The 12,199-nt window shown below is 45.9% G+C and overlaps 1 pseudogene; it reads right to left on the bottom strand.

Annotated features, from left to right (window-relative positions):
- LOC119373796 (signal-induced proliferation-associated 1-like protein 2) overlaps nt 1–12,199 on the bottom strand; it is a 114,917-nt pseudogene that overhangs the window by 20,375 nt on the left and 82,343 nt on the right.

The following is a 12,199-nucleotide window of genomic DNA, read 5'->3' as shown; positions in this document are numbered from 1 at the left end:
CAACGTAGGAAAGGCATCTTGATAGTTTTATCGAGTTAAGAATGAACGCCCCATAAAGCTGATGTCATCCGATGCATTAAGAACTGAAAAAGTACGCAAAACACGTTACCAAGGTCGAGGGATAGTAGCTTGGTGACATATCTCGTGCAGTACAACCACCCTACTAATTCCCATTGGGGCAGTTCTCCCGCTACCTATAGTATTTGCATGGTCAGCATGTTTGAACGAATGGTGACCTTTTAATATTGTTTAAGCTTAAATGTGTTAATGCTAAAATGACGACATAGCGTATTTTTTATGCTGACAAAAGTAGTGTTCAAGAAGGCTAAGCAGTTTTGCCATGCATCTGGAGCAGTCGTGAATATGGAGAAAACCAAGATTTGGTTAATGGGGAACAAAACCCTCTAGGTCTGCTGGTATTAGTTGGAACAGTCCACCACTCGGGCACCTTGTGCCTTTGCACTGAATACGCGTCAATACGCATCACAACTTAGAGAAGCGTTTTTTTTTTAGATATGTTTCTGAATCGCCGACAGCGACAGAAGTAAAAACAAAGTGAAGGGCGGGGAGACAGCAGACGGTTGGGGCGCCGCCGAGGGAAAAAAAAAATCACAAGGTGTACCAGTGCCGTAGTTCCGCACGACAGATACCAACGGCACAGAGCCGCGGTTACGCAAAGAATAGAGACAAACTTCGGAGCAACACAGTTTATATAAGGACATAATTGTAGTAGGAGCGTTGCTTATAAATGTACCATGCTTGTGATCAGCCAAGCCATTTTAAAATTACTGGTTTATTGTTAAACTCGAGGCTCTGACTAATGTTTGAAGTTTGGAAAGCAGCGCGTAGACGAAAATGTGCCCTATTTTCGGGAAAAGACGCAATTCCATTCCCATTCCATTCCGTGCAAAAGGCGCTTAATTCCATGCCCATTCCATTCCTCCAAGCTTTATCCCCATTCCGTTTCTATTCCATTCCGGGGTCGCGAAAATGTGGAATAATTCCGGAGTCATTCCAATTTCGGTGTGGTAACTCTGCAACACTGATCAGTTCTGGTGGTATACGCCACATGCTTTCCGGAGAATGCTTTTGCGGACATCAGCCGGATGCATACGTTGGCCAACCTAGCCAAGAAACCCTTTATCATTAAAAGCAGTGTCAGTGCCAGTCTACTTCACTGCTACAAGGCAAGCCACGGGGCAAAATGATGCGGTGCTGTAGCAGTCAGGTTTTTCAGAGAACCAAGAGATGGCCTTGATTGAGCAACAAGTACAATGCCCCTGCCTTGTTTTTTCGCACTGACTTGCAAAACTCAAGGAAGACTTTAGGCCATATGGAATGCAAATGCATTTCACTTAGGTGGTTGTGTGACAGATATCTGGGAATCTATAGCATGATAATGGACATCTGTAAACTGTTCCAGAAACTCTGGTTAACTTAATTTTATCATGACAGCAATGGACCTTTTCACAAAGCCACATGACCCCCAGTAACCACACCTATCCAGGGGAAATTCGCACTGCTGCGAAGCCACACTTTAAGGTTAATGTACATTTTTTTAAGTTTAAAAGCTTGTTATATAGGCTTATATGTGCCAAGTATAGTACATTTTAAAACAACGTATTTTACCGTTTATAACAGTACCTTGTTGTTACTCAACTCTTTCTACTGTTCAAGGTTGCTTCCACTTCACTTTGAAACAAAAAAGCGACATTTGCACATGCCTAGTTGCAATTCTCAAAAATATTGTGCAAGTTAGCTGGGCCATGACAAAAACGCACATTTTTATTCATAATCTGTGATATATACAATTCGAACTATTCAATTCTAAATTATTCGGCCAAACCAGCATTTGCCCATCCCTAGTGAAAAGTCCATTAATAAACACTCGCAACATATTTTCGCCGTCAACGTCATCCTGCTACTGTTTGACAGTGGCGAATCTAGCCGCTCATTTCAAGGGGTGGTTTCTCAAAAAAAAAAAATAATGAATAAATAAATAAAAATAAAATAAATAAATAAAAAATAAACCGAGGGGGGGGGGGGGCTGAGGGCAGCTCTTGCTTTATGGGGTTACTATTATCACTCAACTTTGACTATAACATAAATATACTGTTAATGTTCGCGAACAGTGATCCCGCTCATTCTTGTCATCTTTCAATTAAGCAACCTGAGAAAAGACGCTGACAGCACAAACAGAGGGCGTGGGTTATGCTATCAAGGGTTTTTGGCAAACAACCCACACCCCAGGATCCACCACTGATTGACGGCACGTGGCAAGCGCATGCATGATGGGTTAAAAGGTTCCTGTAAGACTCCAGGCTCATTTGAAGGCTATGAGTGTTCCATTTTAACAAGCCTGCGTAAAAAAGAAAAGACGGCCTCACCCTAGTCGGATCTTGGGACTGTGGTTTGGGGCTCGCTCTTGGAGACCACGGCGCGGCAATGGGCTTCCAAGATGGCTGCTGCCGCACGTCGACAGCTCATCTGTGGCGCAGGACGTTGGCACAAAACACAACTTGAAAACAAACATTCAAGTAAACTGCTAAGTCTGAGCGTACTCTGCAGAACTGTGACAATGAGTTTGTACATTACAGATTTATTCGAGTGACAATGCTTGAGGGTGACCAAGCATGCCTGGCACTTTAGAGCACAGAATGCCATTTCCCAGATGTTACATACCACTGGAAACAAACCCACAAAAAGTTGAATACAGTGACAGATTAAAAAGGAAATCTCCCCAAACCGGCGAATGTAGTGCCTGATGCTTTCAAAATATCATTACACCAGAATCTCATCATCTTCTTTTGACAATGTTTCCCACACTTAATGGCATGCAAAAAAAGAATACATACTGACTGTGCCATATTTACAGGCTACAAAGCAGTGTTTCAGTGTACTGACAGCAGCACACTAGTCCCATACCCTACCAGAGTCCAACAAATTGCATCAGCCAAATTCCCCGACATTACCAAGTTTTCACTGACCATTATAGCTAAAACTGCCTGACTGACGCAATGGACGCCATTTTGTAATTTGCCATGAAGGGGGGTAAAGAAAGAGCAGAGGAAACGGAAGATATTTACTGCAATTGCCCTTAATCTCCAAATGCACTTGTCTTGTGCAACGAGAGTGTTCATGTTTTCCTGAAAGACAGAAGCTTGACACTGCACTTAACTGAGCACCCCTTGCTTTTCCTGGGGCCAGCCTCCGAAGATAATGTGCATACAGTGCTCAAACAGCGTGCACCCGCCGTCTATTTCTACTTGAGTGGCAATCTCCCCACCACTTTCTGAGCACAAGCTTTACAAAAAATATGCAGTGTCTCTTGAAATTCGAAATTGCGAGCTGCAACGACTGGTTCTTGTGGCGCTCACTTTTTGCAGAAAATCCAAGGTCGGATGAGTGAGAACTTCTTTTTAAGGGGAGACCCTGCTTCTGAAACATGTTTTTTGTTTTTGAGTGTATCATTATGAAACTTTCACAGCTTATGTATTTTTATGTGCTCATTTCAAACATGCAATTATTGTTCTAATACAATATGTAGTTTTGAAGCTATTAAAAAGTTTTTGTATTGTAGGATCTGGCTTTATTTCTAAACTGTGAGAGTTATCAAGCAAATCAGCCTATCACAATAACCTGGAATCAATGCTGTATGCAATAAGACAAGAATGGATGTTCTAGGCCCATTTGAACAAAAGTTATGGTATGTTGAACATTCCCAGCTTGATCCCAGTTTGACCGAGCTCGACATCGCTGACTTGCCAAGTGTTCAACGTACTATAACTTTTGTTCAATTGGGCCTAGAACATCCATTCTTGTTTTACGGCAAACAGTATTCATTCCAGCTTATTGTGATATGCTGATTTGCTTTATAGCTCTTACAATTTATAAATAAATCTTGCTCCCAACAATATACACGAAATATCTGATATTTTGAAAACAGCATAGTGTACTAAAAAATAATTGCATATTTGAAATCAGGACATAAAAATACATAAGCTGCTAAAGTTTCATAAAAATGTACTCGAAAACAAAGAAATATGTCTCCGAAGCAGGGTCCCCTCTTAACCCCTTAACTGCTTTGGACGAGCAGAGCTCGTCCTGCCAAGACTGTCCCCTAATTGCTTTGGACGAGCAGAGCTCGTCCTGCCAAGACTGTCCCCTATAATTGCTTTGGACGAGCAGAGCTCGTCCTAGCGGAATAGGCACTCCCCTCTAGCGTTCAGGACGAGAAGCGCTCGTCTACAGCTTAGATTGCGTGTAATTCACCAGATGGCAGCATTTACTTGACAATTTATTTTTCTCCTGCGGAAAAAGCGCGGTTTTTGTATAAAAAGATGGCTTGCGGTGGCGGCGACCCATGCATAGCTGGCTCGTCAACACAAAAAAGAAGCTTTTTATTTTCGTCATCTTCTTCGAGTGATGACTTTTCGGATACAGATGTTTATCTTGTGTCCGGAAGTGAAGACAGCGGTGGCGGTGAATTGAGCAGCTCCTCCGATGAAGATGAAGACAGCTTGGAAGCAAACATCGTGAGTGCTCGCCAGTGGATCCTCGCTTTTGGTGCAGGAGCTGCAACAAGCTGCTTTGCATAATTCCGTGTTTTGAAATTTTCCACTCAGTCCTGAAGCTTCCTGTGTGAAATAGCCCAAGGGTACTTAGCCTACACAAGTGAAGAAAGATGTGGCGTCTGCAACTGTTCTTTATAAGATTATTTTTATTAGCAGCAGGCAGCTGGTTTCCTATGTATTGTCCTCTGGAAATAAACTTTATTGTGTTGATTTGACTAAGTATGTGGTACAAATATTTTTTCAACATCGACTAGCTACTTTTTAGTACAATCAGATTCGAAATCAGCAATAAAAAAAATAGGCAGTTTTGATTGGGAAATTTTCAAAAAAATAAACTACTTAAGGGGTTAAGGGGAGAGATGTGGCACTGGGAATGATAAATTTTGTCAAAATGTTCTATTTTTCAGTTTTTTTAACACGACAGTGTTTTATGCCGTGGTCCACCAAAACTTTCATGATGTATTTCCGACACGGAAATACGTAAGCACAATGAAGACCATCAGATGGCAAAGAAAAAAAAAACTAAGAAAAAGTTCCGTTGACGGGAGTCGAACTCATGACTTCTCGGTCCGTGACGGTGGCTGGCGGGCGTTTAGCCTACTGAGCTACCGACAAACACATTACGGAGTGCTCTTGGATGGATGGATGCTATGAGCATCCCCTATAAAACGGGGCGGTGACATGTATGCCACCAGCCTCGGGGAAAAAAAAACAAAAAAACGCAGCGTTGCTACAACCATCCCATTCGGCGTGTTTCCAATATAAGTTTAATTTCGTCAACGCTTTAACACACCGCGAGGTGGTGGCTTTTGCCCAAGCCTCGCTCATAGCATCTATCCATATTGAAAAATAGCTCTCCGACGCTGGCCTGGCTGTCGCACCGCATTCCTCGCTCGCCCTGTGAGTATTAACAGCCAGGCTAGAGGAAGACATGACGCGCGTAGCGCTTCTCTTCGCGTTTCACGACGCTTTGAAGGAGTGCATGTTGAGTATCAGTGTTTATTGTGTGCTTGTTGATGCCATCTTTGCGTGGGATTCCCCCCCCCCCCCATGTGCGGTGTCCACGTATATGTTAACAACTTCAGCTACCGCAAGGGTTAATTCATGATCATGGGCGTTAGTTGTCGGTAGGAGATGTGCCACTAGGCGTCCACGTAGGTGCGTCCACATCAAGTGGTGCTATATCTGCCAAACAGCAATAGATATTGCAGAAGCTCTGATATACCAGTGCACTATAAACAATCAACTACTTCTGTGACGACACGTTTCACTTTTGTGTTATACCAATTCCTATGACAGAGGGATCAGCCATCCTTTTTTTTTTCACAATGCCGAGACCATCTTTTATATTACGGTGCAATATTAGCATGAAATACGAAGTAGAAGTTGAGAAAAAAGCACTTTACCAGTGTGCTACTATCAAACACTATGAGAAAACTGGGCTTTAGAAAATGTGAATCTTGCAACTTTCCTTTGGCACAGTGCTGCCATCTTGGCATCATCGTAAAGACGTGAGCTCGGAGGTCAAGGTAGCCATAATGTCGCATTTCTCCAATTAAAAATAAAACCACACCCTTTCGAATTCTGTCCGTTTTCTTAGCTTTGAGCTCCAATTTCTTTGAGCTCCGTTTTCTCTGCTTTCATTTCATGTGCAGTTGCTGTCAGTCATCCTTGTGCCATTCAACAACAAATAAAGATATAAACATTGTTTCTTGCACTTCAATCTTGAAACATTGGTAAGTGCCGTAAAGCTGTGCATATTTGTCTGCACATCATACAGATTTTTATAACTGGCCTTTTGTAAAAGTTGTTAGTAAGACAATATGTGCAGGTGACTCAAAGAAATTTTTGTGAGCTTGTGCGAATATCAAAAAATAAACCATTAGCTATAGGCCCCAAGCAACGCTTAGTGGCACTGCTGCTCTTGACAGGCAGCGCCATCTCTGGCATAAAAATACAAACTGGGTGCAGGTAACGCGCGTTTTCCCTTCTCTCTAATGCGCTGCCGCTCTCTTCCATGCACGTGCAGAGCTCTCGCGGTGCACTTGCGATGCCTCACAATGTACTCCCTGCAGTGCAGCTTCAAAAAGATCTCCAAGCTGGACAGGCACTTCCGAAAAGCGAACTTGTTAAAAGGAGAAAGGTTCGTCAATCACGTTAACGGTGAAGAGCAGACGATCGACGACAACGATGCCCGACTCAAAGCGAAATGCATTTCCCAAGTCGCGATTACACCGTGTAGGACGCATACCTCGAGGTAAGTCTCATTTTGTCATGGTGAAGATGAATAATGGTCCACATGCACTCCAAAATGACGCCGTACACGCTATCGAAGTTCTGCGGTGTGGACTACGAATCATATAATTGTTGTTTTGATATGGCATGCTTACAGTAGCAGCCGTGTACTTTCGTGAACAAACGTTTGCGGCGTGCGAAAAAAAGAAATTATACGGTCATGGCGCTGTTTCCTGAGACGGTTAGAGTCAAGTCCTCCGTGCCGCTGGAGAATCACCCGCCGATTAAGACGCGAGGCGGCTAGCTGATCTTTAACCACTGTGAAGCTAGATGAACTGCTCGCCTCGTTTTTTCGGCTTTTGCGTCATGCTTGCACTCTCTTTTTATGAGGATATCGACTTTACAGGCATATAAAACCTGCTGCGCGAACGCGGCTAGAAAATCGCACAAAGTCAGAAGGTGGTTACTTCAAGGTTGCAAATGCAAAGCATGTATTAAGTGCCAGTTATATTTAGTGGTTTAAATATATACAGTCGACTCCCAATAATTCGAAGTCGCTTAATTGGAATTGTCGGTTAATTGGAAGTCGAGTGCGGGTCCCGTCAGTTTTGCATGCAATTCAACAGGAAGAAATGCTCAGTAATTGGAAGCTAGAGGTCTGAAATTTCGGTTAATTCGAATTTATTTTCAATCTAATTCCCAGAGGACATCGTAATGTTTGTTAAATTTCCTATTTTTAAAGTGCAAAACAATGCGTGTGCGACCGGCACCCAAGGGCATCGCAGTTGACCACAGCGCCGCAGCTCAAATCGTCAGTTGAAGGCATCGCAGCTGCATGCAGCGCCGCAGATCACAAAGCGGCTAGTTGCGCAAATGCAGTGAGAATGTTCCGGTTCCGGGCCTCAGCGTTTCCACGTGCGACGAAGATCTACGTGCATTTTAGGTGAAGTCGCGACTATGGCAACTTGCGGGCCTTGTCGGACGCTTGACTTGGCGACGAAAGTAAAAATTTTGAAAGAAGTTGAACAAGGAGGCACCGCCAAGCGAAATATTGCGCAGAAATACGGCATCAAGCCTAATACCCTGTCTAAGATCCTGAAGAACAAGCGCTCGGTACTGGATGCATTCGAAAATGACCAGTTCAAGATGTCTCGCAAGAGAATGCGCACTGGCGCCCACCCGGAGTTGGAGCAAGCGCTGCTCATCTGGATTCGGGAGGCGTGAAGCAACCGACTTCCTCTCAGCGGCGATGTCATTGCAGCAAAAGCCTCATCGCTTGCGATGATGCTAGGCATCGAGAACTTTGCTTCGTCCGATGGGTGGCTCACACGCTTCAAGCAACGGCACGACATGGTGTTTAAAAGTGTGAACGGGGAAAGGGCTGCCATCAACGCTGCAACATGTGCTACGTGGAGGGAAAATCAGCTTCGCAAATACTTGGGAGAATATCGGCCAGAAGATATCTTCAATGCCGACGAGACGGCACTTCTTTTACAGAATCTTACCCGAGAAGACGCTGACCTTTAAGGACGATGACTGTGCTGGAGGGAAGCGTAGCAAAGAAAGAGTGTCGGTGCTGATAGTGGCGAACATGACGGGCACGGAGCGATGTCGCCTGCTCGTGATAGGCAAAGCCGCTAAGCCTAGATGTTTCAAGGGCGTGAAAACGCTGCCTGTCGACTACGCGTGTAACAGGAAAGTGTGGATGACCGCAGACATATTCAAGGATTGGCTGACAAAATTGGATCGCAAGTTTGCATTATCTAAACGCAATGTATTGCTCCTTGTGGACCAATGCAGTGCACACATGAATGTGCCGCCCTTGAGTGCCATACGTGTCGCTTACCTGCCAGCGAACACTACATCGGTGTAGCAACCAATGGACCGGGGAATTATCAAAAACGTGAAAGTACTGTACAGGAAGCATCCTCTTGAGCGGATGCTGTTGTGTATGGACAATGCAAGTCAGTATGAGGTGAGCCTTCTCAGTGCTATCCATATGCTCGCGCGAGTGTGGGGTCGCGTAAAGGACGAAACCATTGCGAACTGCTTTAGGGCGTGTGGCTTCATTGCAAGTGGTGCAGATGATGACTCATCTTGTACAGTGGGGGAAGAAGACACAAGTGAGCTTGACGCTGACGGTCTCCTGTCAGCTCTCGGCGGCGTCCCTTTCGAGGAGTACGTTGCCACTGACAGTTCGGTAGAAGCGTGACGTGCACTGTCGGACGCTGAGATCGTGGAGATGGTTCGGCCCAGCGAGGCTAGTCACGAAACTGAGGTTGACGACGAAGACGCCGCAAGTGAGCCACTACCGCGGGCTGCTGACGTAGCCGCAGGCTTTGCCCTTGCGCAGCGGTTTTTCGCTGCTGAAAGCAACACCGAGGAAGCACTCGAGCACATATACAGCCTGCAGGACTTGCTTTCTGCTGCAAGATTCAGCAAACAGAAGCAAACAGCAATCACAGATTTTTTTCTCATAAACTTTGAAATAAATGTATTTTTGGTTCGTTGTGGTTAATTAAAATTTCGCTTAATTCGAAGTATTTCGCGGTCCCCGTGAACTTCGTATTAACGAGAGTCGACTGTACCACCCTAATAAAGTGACAAAAACAAAGCAAACCTGCAGAACGACGTCAAAGCTTGCTGAAAATGCACAGACGTCCGTTCCGGCAGGATAAAGCAGCCTTCCCGACGCGTGAATTGCAGGCGCCGAACTTCTGACAATGTGCTGAGTTCAGTTGAATTCAACCAACCGCGCAACGCTAACGGTATAACGCGAATGTGAACGTTCAACAAAGACGGTTGATCTCACGAACACGGGGAATCCTCCCCAAAACACAAAGTTGTTTCACCTACAACCGTAACTGGACTTTCACAATGCAAGAAGACAGCGAGTAATCATTACTGTAGTCGCTGCGTGCATGCGCCGCGTTACGTACCGATTCAGGTAGTTGAAACGAACGAAAGCAATGAACTCAGACAGCCAAAATAGAAGGCGAGACAGCGCTGTCAGCTATCCACGCTTGCTGCCTTTATTTCTCATGCGACACGTCCGGGAACCGATACAGTTTTACAGGCGGATCGCATGCCTTGGTGTGTATGTACTGTTGTGGCAGCCCACGACACAGCAATACTTCTGACCTCGCGTCCACTTCCGTGGGGTCGCTTCTGCCATTGCGGAAATGCACAGCAAGCCTCTCGGTTCAACGTGCCGAGCTGACGGCCCCCCTGTTACCCGCACCGACAGAAGAACGCGTGCGCACGTGCGCTACCGCTGCCATGAAAGGGGCTGAGTCAGGCGCACATGCACCCGGTAGCTCCAGAGCTTTCCGGCAGAGCCGCAGCACGGCGCTGTCATCGCGCCGCAAACTTGAGCTTGGGTTCCCTATACGGCACAGAACGGGCCGTTGTGAATATGCTCATGCAAGAATTTTGACGAACTTATGTATAATTCACTGCATAACTTCGACTGGGTAGTACAAAAACACGGAACAAAAGATAGAGACGTAGACAGCACAAGCGCTAACTTCAAACCACGTTTACCTACCCAGTCGAAGTTATGCAACTTTACCAACCTGCCCAACTTGCCGCACTTATCAGTCTAATTCACTGATTAATTTTGGGATGACAATGAGACTATATCAAGTGTTGTACCTCAAAAACTACAACAGATAGCTAAGGTTAAAACGACTTTCAGCAGAGGCAGTGCCAGTGGTGGTGAGGGCAGCTGCCCCGCTAAAATTTTCGGCTAAAATTTTTAGCCCGAGGAACTAACCTGCACTGCTTCCAGCTCCCAACTGCCACTCACTGGAGCTGTCCGACTGGTAGTCCGAGCCCATGTGCTGGGGCACTGGCTGCACCAATGGCCCGCAACGTTCAAGACCGCTGAAAGTCGACGACCCCAGGCTGCTGAGGTCACCCTGGCTCCTGTGGTGGTGCTGCAGAGGTGAACAAGTGCGAAGAGGGCTTATGAGAACTTTTGCAAATTATAATCAAGTTGTTGTGATGGTGAAGAGTGCGGAAACACAAAGTGTAAGTTAAAGGGGTACTGACATGAAAATTTTCAGTTGTTTCTTTTTGCATCAATGGAAAGAAAGGCCGAACCCTCAAGAGCCTAGAAAATGTACTGGTGAGCGTGAGTGTGCTCTGTAAAATTAATTACAGTGTGTTTTCAAAAGCTAGTTTCGGTTCCTAATGTACCTTGAAAGTATGAGCTCCTTGCACATACTCGCGCAAGATATTGTGACGTTTCCACAGGCTGTTGGTGATGCACAAGCGGGACTGGGACAAGCCTGGGGGTGCAACGCACAGGATCCCAAGCTATCCTGAGACTTGCCGAAAACGATCTAGCATGCTCTGGGATCTTTCTACTGTATTTCCATTATACACACGAAGATCAGGGTCTTTCTATGGAAAGAACGAAAAAAGGGGAATTTTAAGGGCTCGTTTTATCTCTGCTAGACACAACATTAATTAGAACTAACAGACAAGAAAGCCAAGGAAAGTATAGGGGATCTTATTTGTAGTAATCATGATGTAAATGCGAAGAAAGTAAAGTGGAAGAAAAGACAACTGGGACCAAACCTGTGACCTTCGAATAACGCGTCCGATGCTCTACCACTGAGCTACGGCGGCGGTCATCCTCCTGTTCACTTTATAGGGTATATATGTGCATTTAAACCTAGGAGTGTTAGCGCCGATAGCAGCCATGGCGGCGAGTGTGGGACACTCTTTTTCTGCCTTTTTGGCGTCACGTAACATGTGATCTTTTTACGAGCTAGCAGCTGACCAATAATCCCTCGCATACTACCTGAAGGCATCTAGTCTGCCAGAACGAGACCCTCGCTATGAATGAACGAAAGAAGGGTTACTAGCAGCGCTAACATTCCTAGGTATCCCAGGGATTTACCTCAACTTTAAACGGCTCCGTTGTTAAAACGAAAACTGGCATCGCAATTTCTAATCTGCCCAAAGCTACAGCTCCAGTTCCCACCTGGGTGTCCCTGCCAGCTGCTGAGGAAGGGTCGAGAGGGCTGTGCTGCCGCGACTGCCGCGATGACGAAGGGTGGCCAGCACCTCCCGCTCCGCTGCCCGTGCGCAGTTGACGCTGCTCGTGGGAAGACAGCTGTGCCAGGCTGAGTTCGCTGCGTGACACCACCAGGGGACCGGGGAGGGGCTCCAGCAGCATCAAGGACGCCAAGGACGGACTGCTGCCGCCACTCCCGCTGCGTGGTGTCACTGCAGGGTGGAGCGTGTCGGCTTGTTATCACTCGGGGCACATGAATGCCAATCTTAGGATGCTATTCTCGCACTTCGATCCCTTTGAATGTTTTGCAGGCAAGGGAGAGATTGAGACTTCAATGTGCCCCTTGTCTAGCCTCAACCTGTGC

The sequence above is a fragment of the Rhipicephalus sanguineus genome, chromosome 11 (genome assembly GCF_013339695.2).
Source record: "Rhipicephalus sanguineus isolate Rsan-2018 chromosome 11, BIME_Rsan_1.4, whole genome shotgun sequence".
NCBI lineage: Eukaryota > Metazoa > Arthropoda > Arachnida > Ixodida > Ixodidae > Rhipicephalus > Rhipicephalus sanguineus.
Note: the sequence above shows the minus strand (reverse complement) of the source record. Positions and strands in the feature narration are given on the sequence as shown.